Source organism: Somniosus microcephalus, unplaced genomic scaffold, assembly GCF_052327205.1.
Source record: "Somniosus microcephalus isolate GS21.2 unplaced genomic scaffold, FLI_Smic_1.0 unresolved_chr1, whole genome shotgun sequence".
In the NCBI taxonomy this organism is placed as follows: domain Eukaryota; kingdom Metazoa; phylum Chordata; class Chondrichthyes; order Squaliformes; family Somniosidae; genus Somniosus; species Somniosus microcephalus.
Genome location: NW_028225179.1, coordinates 61,889,025 through 61,910,222, shown reverse-complemented (window position 1 = coordinate 61,910,222; position 21,198 = coordinate 61,889,025). Strand labels below are relative to the sequence as shown.

Here is a 21,198-nt window from a genome sequence, read left to right as displayed (position 1 = left end):
CTTGGTGCTAACTGCTGCTTGATACAAAGTGCCCGGGAATTAGGGAATTTCTCCTGGCGTCTGGGGAACTGACTCGGATTCGGCTCCACCGAAAAATCCACAAAGTTATTGTTACTGCTGCTGTACGGGATTAAAGGAAGGGACCGAACCAGAAGTGATTTTAAATTATCACTGACAAATCAGGGTGAAAGGGAAAGGTACAGTCTGCCTCTCTGCGGGGCTGACTCACAGCCAGCTCCACTGTCTGTCTCTTTGTCTCCCGCTCTATTCGTCTGATTGAGAGTCTGTCTCATTCTCCAGCCCTTCGAGTGCAGACCTCCCGACCCGCCTGACTGACTAACTACTGTGATTCACGGTCTGCCTATTTATGGGTCTGAATGGCCACATTTCTGAGTTGCTGCCATCACTCTGTGTCCCGGGCCTGTCGCGGTCTCTCAGGATGTCAAAAGATCCACACCCTCCACACACCGCCTTTGAGGACCGGCTTGGTCAGTCTGTCAAGCAACTCCCTCGGGAGTTTAATGATTGTGAAATGAAGACTTTTCCCCTGTGTGACTTGTGTAGTTTTGATCAGTGAAATCTTCGTGAAAGGGAACGGAGGAGAAGGATTGAGATTTTCAGTGTGAGATGGTGTTTAATGGAGAAGTAACACAATCTCTGTCTGTGCAGAGAGAGGCGACTCAGCGGGTCACCCTTTCCCTGAACACGTCCTCTGACTTGTCTGAAAGGGCATGCAGTCTGACAGAGCTCCTGTGATGATCCGACCCAGTCTGATCTACAGCCGCAGCACCGGCCGCTTGCAGCCTCGATCACCGAGTGTTGGACATGAAATTGAGCAGGATGTTTCTGCGCAGATGCGAATCCTGCTCCCAGCGCCGCTGTTTCAAGCTCCCTTCCTGAACTGGTCTGAAAGGGTGGCTGATCAGCTTTGGGAGGCGGTGCTCTGCTGCCCGTCACTACTGTCAGTGACTCGTTGTCTGTCAGCTGGCTGCGTGTGTCCAGTGTGAAACCTGTCTGAGCGCCCAGATAGACTGACTTTAGTTTGATCAACTTTTTAATTTGTTTTCCAAGAGTTGCCCTGAGCAGGTGGTGAGTTTCCTTCTGGAGAGCGGTTCGCCAATCCAGCTCCGAGGGATAGTGGGTTGTGACTGGAGTCACTTGTGGAACAGGAAGTGTCGGGGCGGCAGTTTCCATTCCTGAAGGACATTCATCAACCAGTTGAAATTTTGTTGCAAAATCTCCCTGTCGAGCCCCGGAATCAACGAGCCCTGACCTGAAGCAGGACTCGAACCCACAACCTCTCATTGGCGGTATCTTGATTCATTCTTCTTGATTTTCAAAGATTCAATGAGATCTCCAGTGCGCCACAGAGCCGATTACACCACAAAGCCCTTTCATTTACCCGGCTGGTTGGTTTTCACGTTGCTCCCGTGAAGCTCGGGAATTCCGGAAAAGCGGTGTGAAATCTGTTTTTTTCTAATTAAAGGAATGTTGTTTTCTTCAGTGTCGATAAGCTGTAAAACGGTGATTTTTCACTAAAGATAAATGGGGCTCGTCTGGGATTTCAAACCGGGACCTCTCGCATTTCAAATATGAAAAATCCCAAAACGAGAGCCACGCCCCTAGACTAACGAGCCGCCAACAAAGCACCTTGCCCCTCATGAAGCATTACAATCTCAGAATCTTTCTTTCGTGAAGAAAGCCATTCGACCCATCGTGCCTGCGCTGGCTCTCTGAAAGAGCTGTCTAATTAGTCCCACACCCCATAGTAGTACAAATGTTCCCCTTTTGAAGTATATATTATTAATTTGAGACATGACATGAGCTGAGTGCAGCACGTTTGGGAACAAAAGGTGAAATTGGACCTGACGTTTAAGATGATTGATATCAGACCAGAGGCGACAGGAGGAAACTCAACGAGTTGTTGTGACCTGCAACGCACTGCCTGAAAGGGTGGTTGAAGCAGATTCAGTAGCAGCTTTAAGAAGAGCATTGGCTAAATACACGAAGGGAAATCATTTACAGATCTATGGGGAAAGAGCAGATGAGAGGGAATAATTGTGCAGGTCTTTCATGGACCAGTACAGGCACGATGGATCGAATGACCTCGTTTTGTGCTGTATTCCTGGCCCGCCTCACATCTTCCACCCTCCGTAAACTTCAGGTCATCCCAAACTGCTAACTCGCACCTAGTCCCCTTCACACATCACCCCTGAGCTCGCTGACTTACATTGGCTTCCGGTTAAGCGATTTTAAAACGTTCATCCTTGTTTTCAATCCCTCCATAGCCTCGCCCCTCCCTATCACTGTAACCTCTTCCAGCCCTTCAACCCTCCGAGATCTCTGCGCTCCTCCAATTCTGGCCTCTTGCGCCTCCCCAATTTAATCGCTCCACCATTGGCGGCCGTGCGTTCAGCTGCCTCGGCCCTAAAATCTGGAAATTCCCCCCTAAACCTCTCCGCCTCTCCACCTCTCTCGCCTCCTTCAAGACGCTCCTTAAAACCTACCTCTTTGACCAACCTTTTGGCCATCTGCCCTAATATCTCCTTATGTGGCTCGGTGTCAAATTGTTTTTGGAAACGCTCCTCTGAAGCGCTTTGGGACATTTTACTCCGTTAAAGGCGCTACATAAATGCAAGTTGATGTTGTTGTATTATTGTATAATTCTATGACGAGGCTCTGTGCGGTTTTTCTTTTAATTCTTCACTCTTTAGGGTAATCAGAGTCAAGGTGAACCGAAGCTTTAAACCTTTCTAATAATTGGTTTTATGAACATTATTATACAACTTTTACAGATAGAGATTCGGACAACATTTAAGTCAGTTTTGCAACTCGAAACTCATAACGGGCAATTTTTCTGCTTCGGGAGTTGGGGAGGTTAATTATTTATAAAAACTGAAAATACTGGAAATACTCAGCAGGTCAGGCAGCATCTGTGGAGAGAGAAACTGAGTTAACGATTTAGGTCCATGACCTTTCGTCAGAACACATTTCCTGAGCTGCTGAGAGTTTCCAGCATTTTCTGTTTTTATTTCCGATTTCCCGCCTCCGCAGTATTTTGCTTTTGTCTGAGGTCAGTTATTTGTCAAACGTTTCAGAGGCTCATGAAGGACTGATCGGAACTCGATTCCCGATACAAACAGTGAATCGTCTTTTAGAGACATCGAGAGAGAACAGGAACAGAGGACGGAACAAACGGCGGACTGGATTCCAATGTCCGCTCCCGCAAGTTATTACTAACAAAAAACACCAGGAAATAGGAACAACAGACGGATTTCTCCAGAGTTAAATGGTCGGGATTTAAACCAAGGATTTTTCCCCTGTTCCCAAACACTCGAAGAATTGGGAAATTTAAAAATGCGGGAAATACAGGAGGGACAGGATTGCTGAAATCTCTGCGGCAGTTACTGAGCCCAGGGTGGGATTATTTTCCAGCCCGGGAGATTGTTAACAGTGAAAGAGATCGTGGGCTGGAAACAGGACGGGAGCTCTTTTCAGTTCCTCCACTTTAACTTTTATTAACAGAGCGAGCGGTGCAAATAACATTAACAGTCAAAATGTACAGATTTGGTGCAAATCTGAAAGCATCGAAACAGAAGAACAGGAGGAGGATATTGAACCCCTGGAGTCTGTCCAGTGAAGCTAAACCCACAATGCCCAGAGTCAGTGACCCTAAAGCCCCAATGATCAGGGGCAGTGACCCTGTACCCACAATGCCCAAGCTCAGTGACCTTAAACCCACAATACCCAGGGACAATGACCCTGTACCCACAATGCCCAGGGTCAGTGGCCCTGTATCCACAATGCCCAGGGTAAGTGACCTTGTACCCACAATGTCCAGGGCCAGTGAAACTGTACCCACAATGCCCAGGGTCAATGAACCTGTACCCGTAATGCCTAGGAACAGTGACACTATACCCACAATGCCCGGGGTCAATCACCTTGTACACACAATGCATAGGGTCAGTGACCGTGTAACCACAATCCCCATGGTCAGTGACTCTGTACCCACAATGCACAGGGTCAGTGACCCTGTAACCACAATCCCCATGGCCAGTGAATCTGTACCCATAATGCCCAGGGTCAGTGACCCTGTACCCACAATGTTCATGGTCAGTGACCCTGTACCCACAATGCCCAGGGCCAGTGAAACTGTACCCACAATGTGAAGGTTCAATTAACCTGCACCCATAATGCCTAGGATCCGTGACTCTGTACCCACAATGCCCAGGTTCAGTGACTCTGCACCCGCAATGCCGAGGGTCAGAGTCCCTGTACCCACAATGCCCAGGGACAGTGAACCTGTCCCCACAACGCCCAGGTTCAGTGACCCTGTAACCGCAATGCCCATAATCAGTGAACCTGTACCCGCAATGCCCAGTGTCAGTGACCCTAAACAAACAATGCACATGGGCAGTGACCATACACCCACAATGCTCAGGGTCTGTGACCCTGTACCCACAATTTCCATGGTCAGTGACCTTGTACACACAATGCCTAGCGTCAGTGACCCTTTACCTACAATGCTCCGGGTCAGTAAACCTGTACCCACAATGCCCAGGGTCAGTGACACTTTGCCCACAATGCCCAGGGTCAGTGACTCTGTACCCGCAATGCCCAGGGTCAGTGACCCTGTTCCCACAATGCCCATGGTCAGTGACTCTGTACCCACAATGCCCAGGATCAGTGACCCTGTACCCACAGTGCTCATGGTCAGTGACTTTGTACCCACAATGCCCAGGGCCAGTGGCACTGTACCCACAATGCCTAGGGTCAGTGACCCTGTACCCACAATGCCCATGGTCAGTGACTCTCTTCTCACAATGCCCATGGTCAGTGACCCAGTACCCACAATGCCCATTGTCAGTGACTCTGTATGCACAATGCCCATGGTCAGTGACCCTGTACCCACAATTCCAAGGTTAGTGACCCTAAGCCCATAATGCCCAGGGACTGTGGCCATACCCACAATGCCCAGCGTCAGTGTCTATGTACCCACAATGCCCAGCGTCAGTGACACTGTACCCACAATGCCCAGCGCTAATGACCCTGTACAAAAAATGCCCATGGTCAGCGACCCTGTACTCACATTGTTCAGGGTCAGTGATTCTATAACCACAATGCCCGGGGTCAGTGACCCTGTACCCACGGTGCCCTGGGTCAGTGACCTATACCCCACTTCAGGGTTAGTGACCCATTATCCACAATTCCCAGTGTCAGTGACTCTGTACCCAAAATGTACCGGGTCAGTGAATTTATACCCACAATGCCCAGGGTCAGTGACCTATACCCAAAATGCAGGGTCAGTGACATTTAGCCGCAACTCCCAGTGTCATTAACCCTGTATGCATAATGCACAAGGTCAGTGACCTTATTCCCAAAATGTCCAAGGTCAGTGACCCTATACCCACAATGCCCAGGGTCAGTGCCCTTACCCACAATGCCAAGGGTCAGTGATCCTCTACCCACAATACCCAGGGCCAGTGACCTTGAACCCACAATCCCATCTCCTACTAGTCACCTTGGATATGAACTCCCTTGAACAATTGTTTTTCTATCGGCCTGTGATGCATCCACAGTTGGTTCGGTGACCAGAAATGCATCAGCCCAGGCTGGGGGAGGGAAAGCACCAGAGATTAGGGCCCGAATCATGGCAGGGCACAATTATTCACACACGATCACTCACCCCATGTCTCGCTCACGCGGTGAGGTACTGAGCCCCACACACAGAGCAGGAAGATCCCAGCACGACCTATGCTGTGTGAGCTGCCCTCTCTCACCCAGTGTAGTACTGAACCCCAAACACAGAGCAGGAAGATCCAAGGCTCCATCCCCGGTCTGTGCTGCGTGTGCTTCCCTCTCTCACCCAGTGTAGTACTGAGCCGCACACACAGAGTAGGAAGATCCAAGGCTCCATGATAGACCTGCGCTGAGTGAGCTGCGCTCTCTCACCCGGTGTAGTACTGAGCCGCACACACAGAGTAGGAGGATCCAAGGCTCCATGATAGACCTGTGCTGAGTGAGCTGCGCTCTCTCACCCGGTGTAGTACTGAGCCGCACACACAGAGTAGGAAGATCCAAGGCTCTATGATAGACCTGCGCTGAGTGAGCTGCCCTCTCTCACCCAGTGTGGTACTGAGCCCCACACACAGAACAGATAGATCCCAGGCTCGATGCCCAGCCTGTATTCAGTGGGCTGACCTCGCTCACCTGCTGAAAGGGGCTAGGCTCTCAGGCTGACACCAGGGGGTTTGAAGAGTTGTTACAACGCCGCTACTGGCGGGAGCGGGGAACTGCAGAGTGACATGTTTACACAGGAAGCTCCCATTGGAAACCCTGAGCCGGGGATTTACACAAGGGCCGTGCGGGGATTTCCAGCCCCAAACCCTTTCTCCTCTCCGGAGTCCCACCACCCCCACCCCTGGCCTGGATTAGGAGCCGGGTCCGGGGGCCAGGACATTGCCTGCCGCTGCCGCCTAACACTCATCCATGACCTCCAGCTCGCAGACAATCCCTGCCCTCTGAGGCGGCCTTGCGGCCAATCGGAGTGGCCGATATCTGAACGACAGCTGTCTCAGCCAATCAGAGCGCAGCGCAAAACATGATGGACCAATCATAGTGGGGTTTTGCACTGCGCAACCGCCCATGGATATTGTGATGGAGTGCTCTCTCAACCATTTGCAGAGCGCCGCGTTATGGCCAGTTGGAGCACAGCCGTGCTATTTCTCTCCACAAAGCAAAATTGCGTCATTCTGATCGCAGCATCATCGCGTCATTCCGCTGTGAAGGATATTGGAGTCGGGCCACTGCTGGTTGCCGGAACCAATGAGAGAGCGGAACCGCGCTGAGAACTACTGTTGTGCAACTATATTTCTGTGTAGTTTATTAAAGTGGGAACCGGACTGCGGAAAGTCGGAGAGTGAGAGAGAGGACGAACATGGGAGAGAGGAAGGGGTAAATAATTGGAGGAAAGGGGGAAGAATCAAGGAGACAGAGAGGTCTAGGGAGGGAATTTCAGAACTCAGGGGCTCGGCAGATGTTGGTACGGCTGCCAGTGGTGGACTGATGAAAATCGAGGATGCGCAAGGGGCCATAATTAGATTAATGCAGAGATCTCGAAGTATTGTAGGTCTGGAGGCGGTTACAGAGATAGGGAGGGCGAGGCCATGAAGAGGTTTGAAAACAAGGATAAGAATTTTACAATGAAGGGATCTGGACCGGGAGCTGATGTAGGTCAGCGAGCACAGGGGTGATGGGTGAATGGGACTTGGTGCAAGTTAGGACACGGGCTGCAGAGATTCGGATGAGCTAAAGTTCATGGAGGATGGAAATTGGGAGGCTGGCCGGGAGAGCACTGGAATAGTCGAGACTAGGGGTGACAAAGGCATGGATGAGGTTGCAGCAGCAGATGTGGGTCACAGCAGTAGACGAGCTGAGGCAGGGGCAGAGTTGGGCGATGTTACATAGCTGGATATAGGCGGTCTTGGTGATGGAGTGGATATGTGGTCGGAAGATCATCTCAGTGTCAAATGGGATACCAACGTTGTGAACAGTATTGTTCAGCCTCAGACAGTGACCAGGGAGAGGGAACGGAGTGTGTGGTTGGGACTGAAGTCAATGGCTTCGGTCTTCCCAATATTTAGTTGGACGAAATGTCTGCTCATACCGTACTGGATGTCGGACAAGCAGTGTGACAATTTAGAGACAGCGGAGTGGTCGAGGGAGGTGCTGGTGATGTAAAGCTGGGTGTCATCAGTGTACATGTGGGAACGGTCGCTGTGTTTCCAGATGAAGTCGCTGAGTGGCAGCATGATGATGAGAAATAGGAGGGGGCCAAGGATAGATCCTTAGTGGACAAAGAGGTAACAGTGTGAGGGCAGGAATAGGAGCCATTGCAGGCGATTCTCAGGTTCTGGTTAGGTAGATAAGAATGGAACCAGGTGAGTGCAGCCACACTCGGCTGGATGACAGAGGAGAGGCGTTGGAGGAGGATGGAGTGGTCAACCATGTCAAAGGCTGCAGACAGGTCGAGAAGAATGAGGAGGGGCAGTTTTACATGGTCACATTCACATAGGATGTCATTTGTGACTTTGATACGGGCCATTTCAGGACTGTGGCAGGGGTTGAACCCTGATTGGAGTGTTTCAAACATGGAGTTCCAGGAAAGATGGGCATGGATTTGGGCGGTGACAACACGCTCAAGGATTTTGGAGAGGAAACGGAGGTTGGAGATGGGGCCGTAGTTTGCAAGAACAGAGGGGTCAAGGGTGGATTTTTTTGAGAAGCGGATGATGATGGCAGATTTGAATGTGACGGGGACAGTACCTCCTTTAAGATGCTCCTTAAAACCTGCCTCTTTGAACAAGCTTCTGGTCACCTGTCCTACTATCTCAGTATGTGGCTCGGTGTTAAATTTTGTTTGATAATCGCTCCTGTGAATTGCTTTGTGATGTTTTACTACGTTAAAGGTGCTATATATATGCAAGCTAATGTTGTTGATAGGTATGTATACCAATGAGAGAGTTCAATTAAGTATCCACAGCATAATGTTTTATACGTATACTTCAAATCAGCATTTATATAAATTAAAACATTAAGTATGAATAAATTGGCCTATCTATAACTCACAACATTAGAAATATAAATTCAAGCTACATGCATATAACTTAAGGCAGCATGTGTACAATGTAACCGGGTATACTTATCTCTCAACATAGCATATTCAGGCAATATTGTATTTATAAGCTAACATTATTAGTGGAATCTATATATATGTGTGTGTGCTTTAATGCAACATATCTATATATTGAAATGGCATATCTAAAATTTCAGAAAACAAGTATAACTTTAAACATTGGATGAATAATTTTAAACTGTGTACCTATTAAAACTGTTTGTGCCTATTTAAAGTAGCTTTCTTGTAATTGAAAGCTGCCACATTTACACACCATATCCGTCATTTAAATCAGTTTGTGCCTATCGATCGATATCATCTCATTTCAAAATATTGTTCCGGTGTTTCTTCCTCTTTATATGCCCAGGTTCAAGGCCACGGGACACTGACCAGTTCAATTGGAACAGGAGAGAATGGATGACTTTAAAATGGGGATTGAATCGTCACTCCCTCCAATAACAGGGAGATGATGAGAATTGTTTTTTATACAGCGGGTTATTATGATCTGGTATTCACTATCTGAAAGGGCTGTGGAAGTAGATTCAATAGCAACTTACAAAAGGGAATTGGATAAATACTTGAAAGGGGTGAAACTTGCAGGGCTTTGAAGAAATAACAAGGGAGTAGGACTAATTGGAGAGCTCTTTCTAAGAGCCGGCACAGGCACGACAGGCCGAATAGCCTCCTCCTGTGCTGTATCATTCTAGGAATATTGAGGTGTCATGCTCCCTGTTACCAGGAGGTGGCGCCATTGCCAAAAACAGTCCCCTCTCCCCCTGAAGGCCTGCTGGTGAAATGCAGCCAGCATTGACCCTTCCCATTTAACAGTAACTCTGGTAAAATTAATGATTAATTTACATTGATCTCTTCTTTCTTTATCGCCCCTCACCCTCCGCAGGTACAGACTGTCGCTGAGGGTCGGGATTCACAGACTCGAGCTGCATCACTGGAACCCCACCCCAAGGGTCTGATCTCCTGTGTCAGCCCAGACACTCAGTGTCAGCACCTACCAGCAGGGAGCACTGCTGACCAGGAGTGATAGAAAGAGACAGCGAGGGAGACAGAGTGAGGGAGTGGGAGGGAGAGAGAAACACAGAGACAGAGAGAGAGCGAAGGAGTGAGAGACATAAAACAGAGACAGATAGAGAAAGACAAAGAAGGAAACAGAGGAGAGAGAGAGAGAGAGAGAGAGACCGAGACAGTGAGTCAGAAAGAGAGAAATCAAGAGAGTGAGGGAGACAGAGAGTGAGACAGAGTGACATAAGGGGAGAGAAACAGAGAGAAACAAAGTGTTGGAGCAGAAATATAATCAGAGAGCTGAGAGAGAAGTGGGAGAGATAGTGGTGGAGACTTAGAGAGAATGACAGAGAGAGGGTGACAAAGACAGACAGTGATAGGGAGACAGGGTGAGAACAAAATAAGACAGAGAAAATGGCAGGGAGAGATACAGAAGGAAAGAGACGAAGGGAGGGACAGAGGCAAGAGGGAGAGAAAGATAGACAAGATGGAGGGACAGAGGGACAGAAGCATAGTGAGAGAGACAGACAAGATGGAGGGACAGAGGGACAGAAGCATAGTGAGAGAGAGGGAGAGAGACAGAGATACACAAAGAGACACAGAGAAACAGAGATAGAGGGCAGAGTGAGATGGGAGAGAGAGAGATGGTCAGAAAGGGAAAGAAAGAGAGATCGTGAGACAAAAAGTGACAGAGTTATAGAAAAACAGAGGGAGACAGAGAAGGAATGCAAGTGAGGAAAATATAGAGAAGGGGGAGACAGAAAATGGGAAAGCGAAAAAGACAGAGACAGAGAGAGAAAGAGTCAGTGAGAATAAAGCAGAGGGACAGAGAATGAGAGTGTGAGGGAAATATAAGGAGAGAGAGAGAGGAGAGTGAGAAAGAGACGGAATGCGAGATAGAGAGAAAAGAGTGAGAGAGAAGGGGAGTGAGACAGAGAGAACAGTGAGAGAGAAAGAATTACACAGCAGAGAGAGAGAAAGGCAGGAAGAGATACAGAAAGAAAGACATAAGGAGAAAGAGCGAGAGACTGATGGGGTGAAAAATAGAGACAGAGATAGAAAGACAGCGAAAGAGAGAGAGAGAGAGAAACAGAGACAAGAGGGAGAGAAAGATAGACAAGATGGAAGGGGGATAGTGACAGAGAGAGTGACGGAGATTAAGGGGGAGACAGAAAGAGAAACACAAAGACACAGAAATACAGAGATATAGGACAGAGAAAGAATGGGCGAGAGAGAGGCGGGGCAGAGAGAGAGAGATAAATGGAGAGACAGAGAGAGGGACAGGAAGAGAGAAAGTGAGACAGTGAGAGAGAAAGAGAGTGGTGAGAATGTGGAACTCGCTACCACAGGGAGTGGTTGAAGTGAATATTATTGGTGTATTTAAGCACAGGGTAGATAAGCCGATGAGGGAGAAGGGAATAGAGGGTTCTGTTGATAGAGTTAGATGAGGAAAAGCGGGAGGAGGCTCCAGTGCATCATAAATGCCAGCACGGCTGGTTGGGTCGAATGGCCTGTTTCTGTGCTGCATATCCTATGTAATCCTAAGGGGGGGAGAGAGAGAGAGAGACAGATAGAGAGAAAGTGAGAGAGAAAGAGAGGGAGAGAGAGAGAGATCTGTAGAGATTGATGTTGTTGGCCAGTCCCAGTAATAAATAGCACTTGGGGATGAAATGTACATTATAATGGTGCATTACTTGTGGCCATTCTCAAGTGAAGATCCACAAACTCTATCGGCATCTTGGCTTCTCTGGAGTGATCGCACATTGACAATGAACAAGCCCAATTTGATGGCTGACCTGGGGCACAATTTGTGGATTAAATCATTTTCCGAGTCAACTAATTGTTTCTCAGTGAGGTTTTCAAAAGCATCAAAGTAGCACTTTCATGTGCAATTTTTAAAGGTTGTATCAATGATTTTATCCTTGATTCTGCCTTCTACCATGGTTATAATTGCCATTGGAAGCAGAGTCACTCTCTCATTTTCCACTATAAGAATGAATTGAGACCATTTGGAATAAACAGACTGAGCACTTTCAAAGTGACTCGAGAACCTGCATCATGTTGGTTAGTCTGTTAATAAGTGTTGTTATTTTTAGTCAGTGTGCAAACGACATGAAGGGTTCTTTATACAATAAATGCCAGGAGGAACTTTAATGGTAGCTGTGGTGAACACAATTCATTTTATTTGTGCGGCAATGTTCCCTCTAATTATTTTTGTGCGCGGTCCCTTTAAATTTGCCGTTTCTCTTCCAGCGGCAGGAGCTGGTGAGCGGCCTGCACGTGACCTCGCCATTGGTCCGCGGCCGTGCACCTTCGGGGGAACATTGGTGTGCGGCACTCAACAGCTCAACAAAACTTGTTAACCGGCCCTCCAGCCCAAATAATAGCCCACCCCTGCTTTACATTGTCCCATCAAACACTCCCAGGGGTAGATATAGTCCGGGTTAGATACAATGTAAAGCTCCCACTGCACTGTCCCATCAAACACTCCCAGGGCAGGTACAGCATGGGTTAGATACAGAGTAAATCTCCCTCTCAACTGTCCCATCAAACACTCCCAGGGGTAGATATAGTACAGGTTAGATACAGTGTAAAGCTCCCTCTACACTGTCCCATCAAACGGTCTGTGTGTCTGATGCAAAGTATGTCTGCTTCCCATCTGCCTGAACAAACCCGTTCAACTGAGATATCCTGAACCCCGAACGGTCAGCGTGCTGACACTCTGGGACACCTGTCTTATCTCAGTACCTTTCTGAATGTGTTATTAGACACTTGCAGAGATTCCCTGCAGCGGTTTCCTCTTCCCAATTCCTGCAATTCCCAAATCTTCTCCCAGCCTCATTCCACCCCCGAACAGCTTGCCCACAGACGCAGTGATCATTAAGAGAAACAAGACACGGATGTGAAGTTGTGATCATTGCAGTAAGTTTTATTTCTGAGTAGAGCCCATTATTCTGACAGCAGTGACACAGGGTCAGGGGTTACGGGACCTAAACAATCAAACAGAGCCTGCTTCCTGTGAAGGAAGGTTTCATTCAGTGAGAACGTGGAGAGCTCGGGCTGGTGGGAATCCATCACCGGATCTTTCACTGTTTCGGTCTGCAACATTCGTATCCAGGGCTGCAGTTATGTTCTTGGGCAGGCAACTCACCTGTGTTACAGCCGGACTCACGACATTTTCCATAATTCCAGATGCAGCCCACTAAAATTCAGAATGAAGAATGAATTGATTGATGCTTCTGTACACAGAGGGAGGGAGAACAATGAGAAAACATGAAGCTGAGTTGGTAAGTGTTACTAAGACTGATTCTGGAGTACACATGAACCTTAACTCTTTTACACTTAACTAGCTGGAGTGCCCGGCGGTGCCGAGGGTTTTTTGAGGGCATGTTGTTGTTGGAAGAGAGAGAGAGAGAGACTGGGGGGAGAAGAGAGAGACTGGGGGGGAGAAGAGAGAGAGAGAGACTGCTGGATTTAGTTCGGGATTAGCCTGGAGAGAGAGCGGGGGGAAGGAGTGCCTCAGGCCTGGCCCGATCGACCCCTGCGAAGGAAGGACGGAAGAAGGCGAGCTCTCCCTCCCTGTCCCAAACCCTCACTCTTTCCCTCCCTCACCTGCTCTCACTCCCTCCCAGTCTCTCCCTGATTTACTCTCTCTCCATCCCTCCCCTCTCCTCTCCCTCCCTGCCCCTCTCCTCACCCTCCCTCCCCCTCTCCTCTCCCTCCCTGCCCCTCTCCCCTCCCTCCCTCTCCTCTCCCTCCACCCCCTCTCCCTTCCCCACCCCTTCTCCCTCACCCTCCACCCCCTCTCCCTCCCCCCTCTCCTCTCCCTCCCCCCTCCTCTCCCTCCCCCTCTCCTCTCCCTCCCCCTCTGCCCTCCCTCCCTCCTCTCCTCTCCCTCCACCCACTCACCCACCCCCCTCTGCTCTCCCTCCCCCCTCCACTCTCCCTCCCCTCCTCTCCCTCACCCCCTCCTCGCCTCTCCCTCCCCCCTCCTCTCCCTCCCCCTCCTCTCATCTCCCTCCCCCCTCCTCTCCCTCCCCCTCCTCTCATCTCCCTCCCCCTCTCCTTACCCCTCCTCTCCTTCCCCTCCCTCTCCCTCCCCCCTCCTCTCCCCCCTCCCTTCCTTCTCCTCTCCCCTCCCTCCCCCTCTCCTCTCCCTCCCTCCCCCCTCCTCTCCCCTCCCTCCCCCCTCTCCTCTCCCTCCCCCCCTCTCCCCTCCCTCCCCCACTCTCTTCTTCTTCTCTCCCCCTCTCCTCTCCCCTCCCTCCCCTCTCCCCTCCCTCCCCCTCTCCTCTCCCCTCCCTCCCCCCCTCTGCTCTCCCCTCCCTCCCCCCCTCTCCCCTCCCTCCCCCACTCCTCTCCCCTCCCCCCTCTCCTCTTCCCTCCCTCCCCCCTCTCCTCTTCCCTCCCTCCCTCTCTCCGCACTCTCCCCCCTCTGCTCTCCCCTCCCTCCCCCCCTCTCCTCTCCCCTCCCTCCCACCCTCTCGCCTCCCCTCCCTCCCCACATCTCCTCTCCCGTCCCTCCTCCCTCTCCTCTCCCCTCCCTCCCCTCTCCTCTCCCCTCCCTCCCCACATCTCCTCTCCCGTCCCTCCTCCCTCTCCTCTCCCCTCCCTCCCCTCTCCTCTCCCCAACCTCACCCCCTCTCCTCTCCCCTCCCTCTCTCCCCTCCCTCCCCCCTCTCCTCTCCCCTCTCCCTCCCCCTCTCCTCTCCCTCCCTCCCCCTCCTCTCCCCTCCCTCCCCCCTCCTCTCCCCTCCCTCCCCCCCTCCTCTCCCCTCACTCCCCCCTCTCCTCTCCCCTCCCTCCCCCCTCTCCTCTCCCCTCCCTCCCCCCCTCTCCTCTCCCTCCCCCTGTCTCACCCTGATTTCCCCTGTCCCTCCCTCCCCCTCTCTCTCTGCCTTTCCTCAGAGCCCGGATGCGGTGAGCTTAATGCCTCTGTGTGCAGATCAGCGCCTGAGGGCTAGCCGGTGCGCGGCCTAGCGCATAAGGCCCGGCCGGACTCACCTTAGCTCAGGTCGCACTCCGGGCCAACGTTGACGCGCATGCTGACTCCCGCCCCACCAGCCTTTACTAAGATGGCGGTGAAGGCTACGCTCGGCTCAGTCCCGCGCCGCCAGCCTTTACCAAGATGGCAGAGATCACGGGGCGGGACGGGCGGTGCCTAGCTTGGGCGTGGCTGGCGAGGAGATGCCGAGGCTTCGAGGCCTGCAGGCAGCTCATCCACCACCGAGGGGGGGAAAGCCCGAGTCCCCTTTGCAAAAGTATTTTTTTTTCTTTTAAATGCAACTTTTTTTTTGCTGGAAATCTATACTTACATGCAGAAAGTGGGAAAAAGAAATCAATAGTTGGGAATCCAGATGGTGGCCACTCACCTCAGCTCAGAAGGATTAGGCCCGCCCACACATGCAATGAAAAGCCCCCCATGACGCACCGATTGGTCAACCATCAGGTTAATCCCCTGTTCGACTGGACAGGATGGGGAGTCTCTGCTCATGTTGGTTGAGAGAGTGGTGTCAGTCCAAGACACCGGGAGAACTCCCAGCTCTTCAAATAATGCCACCAGATGTTTCCTGCCCGATGAACAGGTAGACAGGGTCTTCGTTTAGCGTTTCATCCACAACATGACACCTCTAACAGTGCAGCACTCCCCCAGTGCTGGGCTGTATGTACTGGACTGGGCATCAACCCACAACTTGTTCACTCAACTCCCAACTGAGCCAAAGTGACACCCAGCTACTGACAATTGATAATTTCACCGCTTGCCTCCTCTACTTAGTCTGTGTTCTCACACCCCGATCTCTATGAAGGCTGCAGAATTATTCCAATTAAATAAACCTGTTTGGAATGCTTTTTCGTCCCATTCCCTGCCCTCCTGTTATGAAAAGCTAACTCATGTCTGGGGACCAATTCCACAGACACCTCCAGCATAGCTCCCAATTCACCATTCTTCATCTGTGAGACTGGACAGTGAGTGTGGGGGAAAGGGACTGAAGGAGCTCCCACTCCTGTCCTCACACAGAGTCCGCATTCTCACGCTTTGCAGCAGGTAGGAGTGATCGGGACCAACAAATGGTAGTTTCACCTCCGTAGTACCTGGGTACTGAGGCCAACTACAGAGTCTCCTAACCGGGTCAATGCTCCGGCTGAGATCCGCCCACTCGGCACCGGCCAATAATTTGTGTTTTTATTGCTGGTCTGTTTGGATCAGCAAACACCCACCATTCCCTCGACCCACTGAGGGACCTGCTGAACAATCAGGGGATTTACCCGTGGAACTGGTTCAGATGAAATTCTTCAGACTTTCTTACAATCTCACAATCACCTTCAGCCAACCAATCAAACCGTGATATTCAAACAGAGAATAAAATATTTTAAAAGAATGAAATACTGGCTGCGGAGAGATCAGAGGAATTTACCTGTAATTGTCCACTTGGCAAGGCTGGGCTGAGTCAGCACCAGGAATGCAAGAACCAAGAGCAGAGCTTTCATCTTCATCTGTGCAATTTTACAGAGTCAGGTTCAGGTGGCTGGAATGGAAATGTTCTGAATCCGGACTCCGAAATTGCTGCATTTATAATCACACACACGGGGAGTGGCTCTGCTCCCTGGAGATATCCTGGGAAAAGGCGTTTCCTTTCTGTGCAACGTGGATCAGTTGGCAGCTTGACCCAGTTGGCAGTTCGCCATCTTTCAGAAGACAAGGTTCTGTGTTTGGGCCCAACTCCAGGTCTGAACACATGAGCTCAGCTGACAGGATGAGCCAGGTACAAAACAGGACATTTAATCGTTTAAAACTTCCCAGTATTAGAAACAAAGATGTTTACGGCACAGAAAAAGGCCATTCGGCCCACGCCAGCCGAAAAAGAGCCATCCAGCCTAATCCCACTTTGCAGCTCTTGATTCGAGGCCTTGTAGGTTCCGGCACTTCAAGTGCATATACAAGTACTTTTTAAATGTGATGAGTGTTTTTGCCTCTACCACCCTTTCAGGCAGTGAGTTCCAGACCCCCCACCACCCTCTGGCTGAAAATAGTCCTCAACTCCCCTCCAATCCTTCTACCATTTACTTTAGGTTATTAACCTCTCTGCTAAGGGAAATAGCACCTTCCAAACCACTTTATCTCGGCGCCTCAAAATTTTATAAACCTCAATTAAATCTCCCTGGTTCCAAAGTAAACAACCCCAGCCTATCCAATCTTTCCTCATAGCTAAAATATAGAAAACTATGGGGTGATATCATTGAGGGGTTTAAGATGATAGAGAGGTAATATTCCATCTGGTGGGAGAGTCCAGAACCTTAAAATTAGAGCCAGGCCGTTCAGGTGTGATGTCAGGAAGCACTTCACACAAAGAACGGTGGAAATCTGGAAATCCCTCCCACAAAAAGCTGTCGAAGCTGGGGGTCAATTCAAAATGTAAAAACTGAGATTCGATTTTTGTTAGGTAAGGGTGTGTGTGTCTGCATATAGACAGACACACAGACACATACATAGAAACGCAAATACACACACACACATACATATACAGACACACATACACACACTGACATGTGTACACGTACAGCTGGACACAGAAACACACACACATGTGCAGACAGATTCACGCAGACTGAGCAGGAGGGAGAGGGTTAAGGTTGTAGGTGGATTGAGATCAGTGACAGAGAGAGAGGTTTTACACAGGCTTTTGAAGGCATTGATCGGCACGTTACAGCCAGTCTGCCAATTTGGGCCTAGTGTGGTACAAATCTGGCCTCTCATCAAGGACTGTGTTTGAACTCCCCATATTCATTTTACACAAGACCTTCAGATTGGTAGGGGTGAAAGGTCAGAGTTTGGACCCTTTGACACCTAGCCCCTTGCTGCAGATTGTTTCGAGAACTCTACCGTGTCTTTTCAGAATTCACCATAGAATTAGATAGTATTTACAGCACAGAAACAGGCCACTCAGCTCAACAGGTCCATGCCGGTGTTTATGCTCCACACGAGCCTACATCCATCTTACTTCAGCTCATTCTACCATCATATCCTTCTATTCCTTTCTCCCTTATATTCTTATCTAGCACACTGCTATTCACCTTAAGTTTTCCATGGGCTAGCGAACCCTACATTCTAACCACCTCTGGGTAAAGAGGTTGCTCCTGAATTCCTTATTGGATTTATTAGTGACTATCTTATATTTATCACCCCTAGTTTTGGACTCACCACACATGGTAACATCTTCGACATCTACCCTATCTAACTCCTTCATAATTATACAGATCTCTATTAGATCATCCCGCAGCCTTCGCTCTTCTAGAGAAAAGATCCCCAGCATGTTCAGTCATTCTGGATACTTAGAAACTCTCAGTTCTGGTATCATCCTTGTCATCGTTTTTGCACCTTCTCCAGTGTCTCTATATCCTTTTCGTAATATGGAGACCAGAACTGTACACAGTGCTCCATGTGGTCTAACCAAGGTTCTATATACGTTGAATATAACTTTGCTGCTTTTCAATTCTCTTACTGTAGAAATGAACCCCAGTGCTTGGTTTGCATTTTCATGGCCATGTAAATCTGCTTTTAATGATTTGTGCATCTGTCCCCCGAAATCTCTTTGCTCCCCTGCCGCATTTAGACACTTACTTTCCAAGGAGTTCGTGGCCTCCTTATTCCTCCTATCAAAATCCACCACTTCACTTACCTATACTGAAATTGATTTGCCATTTACACACCAACCTGCCAGTTTATTAAGATCTTCTTGTATGTTGTCACAGTGCTCCTCAGTATTAACTATACGCCCGAATTTGCAGTCATCTGTAAATTTGGAATATTTGCTGACTATTCCTGAGTCTATATAATGGTGCCTCTGCTCTCTCTCCCCTTGCTTCTTTTAGTACCGGGGTTTTATCCTCTCTAACTTTTGCTAGTTCATCAATAATTTTCCCCCTTTCTATTTTAAATGACTTCATAATTTTTTTTTATCTCTTCTTCCAATGTCATGTCCGACTTGTTAGTCTACCTGGTAAAAACTGAGGCAAATTAATTCTCCAACATTGCTGCCATTTCGCTGTCATTACCTGTGAGTTTATCATATCCATCCTTCAGTGGCCCTGTCCCTATCCTTTTTTGTTCTTCATGTATCTGTAGAATACTTTACTTTTTCATTTTATATTCCTTGATAATTTAATTTCATAATAGCTCTTTGTCTTTTTGGCATTATTTTAACGTGACTGGGAACCCTGCTCCCCGAGGTATTTGCGTCCTGTATGGAAATACGCTCAGTAGATCAGCAGGAATCTTTTGACAATTATTCAAACATTTCAGAAAAAATTATAAAATGATCAAACAGATTCAATGAAAGAAACAGGCTGTCAAAAATAAGGAAAAACCAGGCCCATTAGATTTACGGAGAGGAACACATCGGAAGCATTTATACAAAGGCAGGCGGATATGTAACTGGGCAATGAAATGAGGTTAGAATAAAAGCAAGCTTCCCTCTAGATTAACAGCAAAATCTGGCAGGACTCCAAGCCCCTGGTGCAGCCTGGCACATCCTGGACAGCTCATTTTAAAACTGGGCGTGCAGAAGCTATGATCTTGCAATGCGTTCAGGGCACGGGCCGGACACAGTGTGAAAGAGTTTGTGTTTGAACAGTCCTGTTACACGATGAATCTTGACTGAAAGAGAAAGGGAGAAACTGGGAGAGAGAGGAAACAAAAACAGAGGGGAGAAAGACAGAGAGAGAGTGAGAAAGAGGGAGAAATAGTCAGAAAGCGGAGAGAGATGGGCAGAGTGAGGGGAAACTGACAGCAAAATAAGTGAGATATACAGAGAGACACTTCAGGCAAAAAGAGGGATTGGGAGACAGAGTGATGCAGAGCTGGAGAGGAGGAAAATATAAGAGTGGCAGAGAGGGCGAGAGAGAGAGAATGAGGCAGAGGGAAGAGAGAGGGGCGATACAAGCGTAGAGAGAGGGACTGAGAGTGAAGTAGAAACAGGGACTGAGAGGTAGAGAAGAGAAAAGCAGCGAGTAAGAGACAGCGAGGCAGAGAGAAATGAGGGTGGTAGAGAGGAAAGAGAGGCAGAGCAAAGGTGAATGACAGAAAATGAGGCAGGGAGAGCTAGGGCCATTGAGAGAGAAAGAAACAAGCAGAGAGATGAGAATGAGGCAGAGAGAGATAAAATAAGGCAGATAGCAAGAGAGAAAAAACATGATAGAGGAAGCACGGGTTAGGTAGAGAGTAAATCTCCCTCCACACTGTCCCATCAATGGTCTATTTCCAATCTGCCTGAAGAAACCCGTTCAAATGAGATATCTTGAACCCCGAATGGTCAGAGTGCTGACACTCTGGGACATCGGTCTTATCTCAGTATCTTTCTGAATGTGTTATTAGGCACTTGCAGAGATTCCCTGCAGCGGTTTCCTCTTCCCATTTCCTGTGATTCCCAAATCTTCCCCTAGCCTCATTCCACTCATGAACACCTTGTCCTCGGACACACTGACCTAAAGAGAAACAAGACACGGATGTGAAGCTGTGATCAATGCATTACTTCTTCACCCAGAGTGTGGTGAACCTGTGGAACTCTCTACCACACAAGGCAGTTGAGGCCAATTCATTAAATATATTCAAGAAGGAGTTAGATATATTTCTTAAGGCTAAAGGGATCAAGGGATATGGGGAGAAAGCAGGGACAGCGTAATGAATTTGGATGATCAGCCATGGTCTCATTAAATGGCGGAGCAGGCTTGAGGGGCCGAATGGCCTACTTCTGCTCCTATTTTCTATGTTTCTATGCTTATAGATTTGCGGACATATTTTCCCTCCAGTTTCCTTCCACTGTTAGGCGGTGTCTAGAATAACTATTTAGTGTTATTTTAACGTAACTGGGATACCTGCTCCACCGAGACATGTGTCCTATATGGAAATACACTCAGCAGATCAGCAGGAATCGCTTGCCAATTCTTCAAAAATTTACAAAATGACCAAACAGATTAAATTCAAGAAACAGGCTGTCAAACATAAGAAACAAGACCCAGTAGATTTACAGAGAGGAGCACATCTGAGGCGTGTATACAAAGGCAGGCGGATATGTAACTGGACGATGAAATGTAATAAAATGAGTTCAGGATTGGGGCTGGATGAGATGTGGAGGCAAGCTTCCCTCTAGATTAACAGCAAAATCTTGCAGGGCTCCAATCCCCAGGTGGGGTCTGTGCATCACGGACAGCTCATTTTAAAACTAGGGGGTAGAAGCTGTGATCAGCTCATGCAATGTATTCGAAGTACGGGTTGGGCTTGTGTTGTGTTGGGGCAGGCCTGTTACATCAGGAATCTTGACAGAGAGAGAGAGAGAGAGAGAAAAAGTGAAAGCGAGAAACTGGGAGAGAGACAGGGGCAGAGAGAGAGGAAACACAGAGGGGAGAAAGAGTGTGGTAGAATGAGAAAAGAAAGTGCGACAAAAAGGGGGAGACAGAGAAATGGGCAGAGAGGAAACCAACTGTAAAATAAGTGATTAACACAGAGAGAG

At 48.9% G+C, this 21,198-nt stretch overlaps 1 long non-coding RNA gene across 1 annotated transcript in view; it reads right to left on the bottom strand.

Annotated features, from left to right (window-relative positions):
* Nucleotides 1-12,594: 12,594 nt before the first annotated feature.
* The window catches only part of LOC147095423 (uncharacterized), a 31,868-nt gene continuing 23,264 nt past the window's right edge, over nucleotides 12,595-21,198 (bottom strand). Inside the window, exon 3 of the long non-coding RNA XR_015074633.1 lies at nucleotides 12,595-12,893. This is a non-coding gene — a long non-coding RNA (uncharacterized LOC147095423). The remainder of the gene's footprint in view (nucleotides 12,894-21,198) is intronic.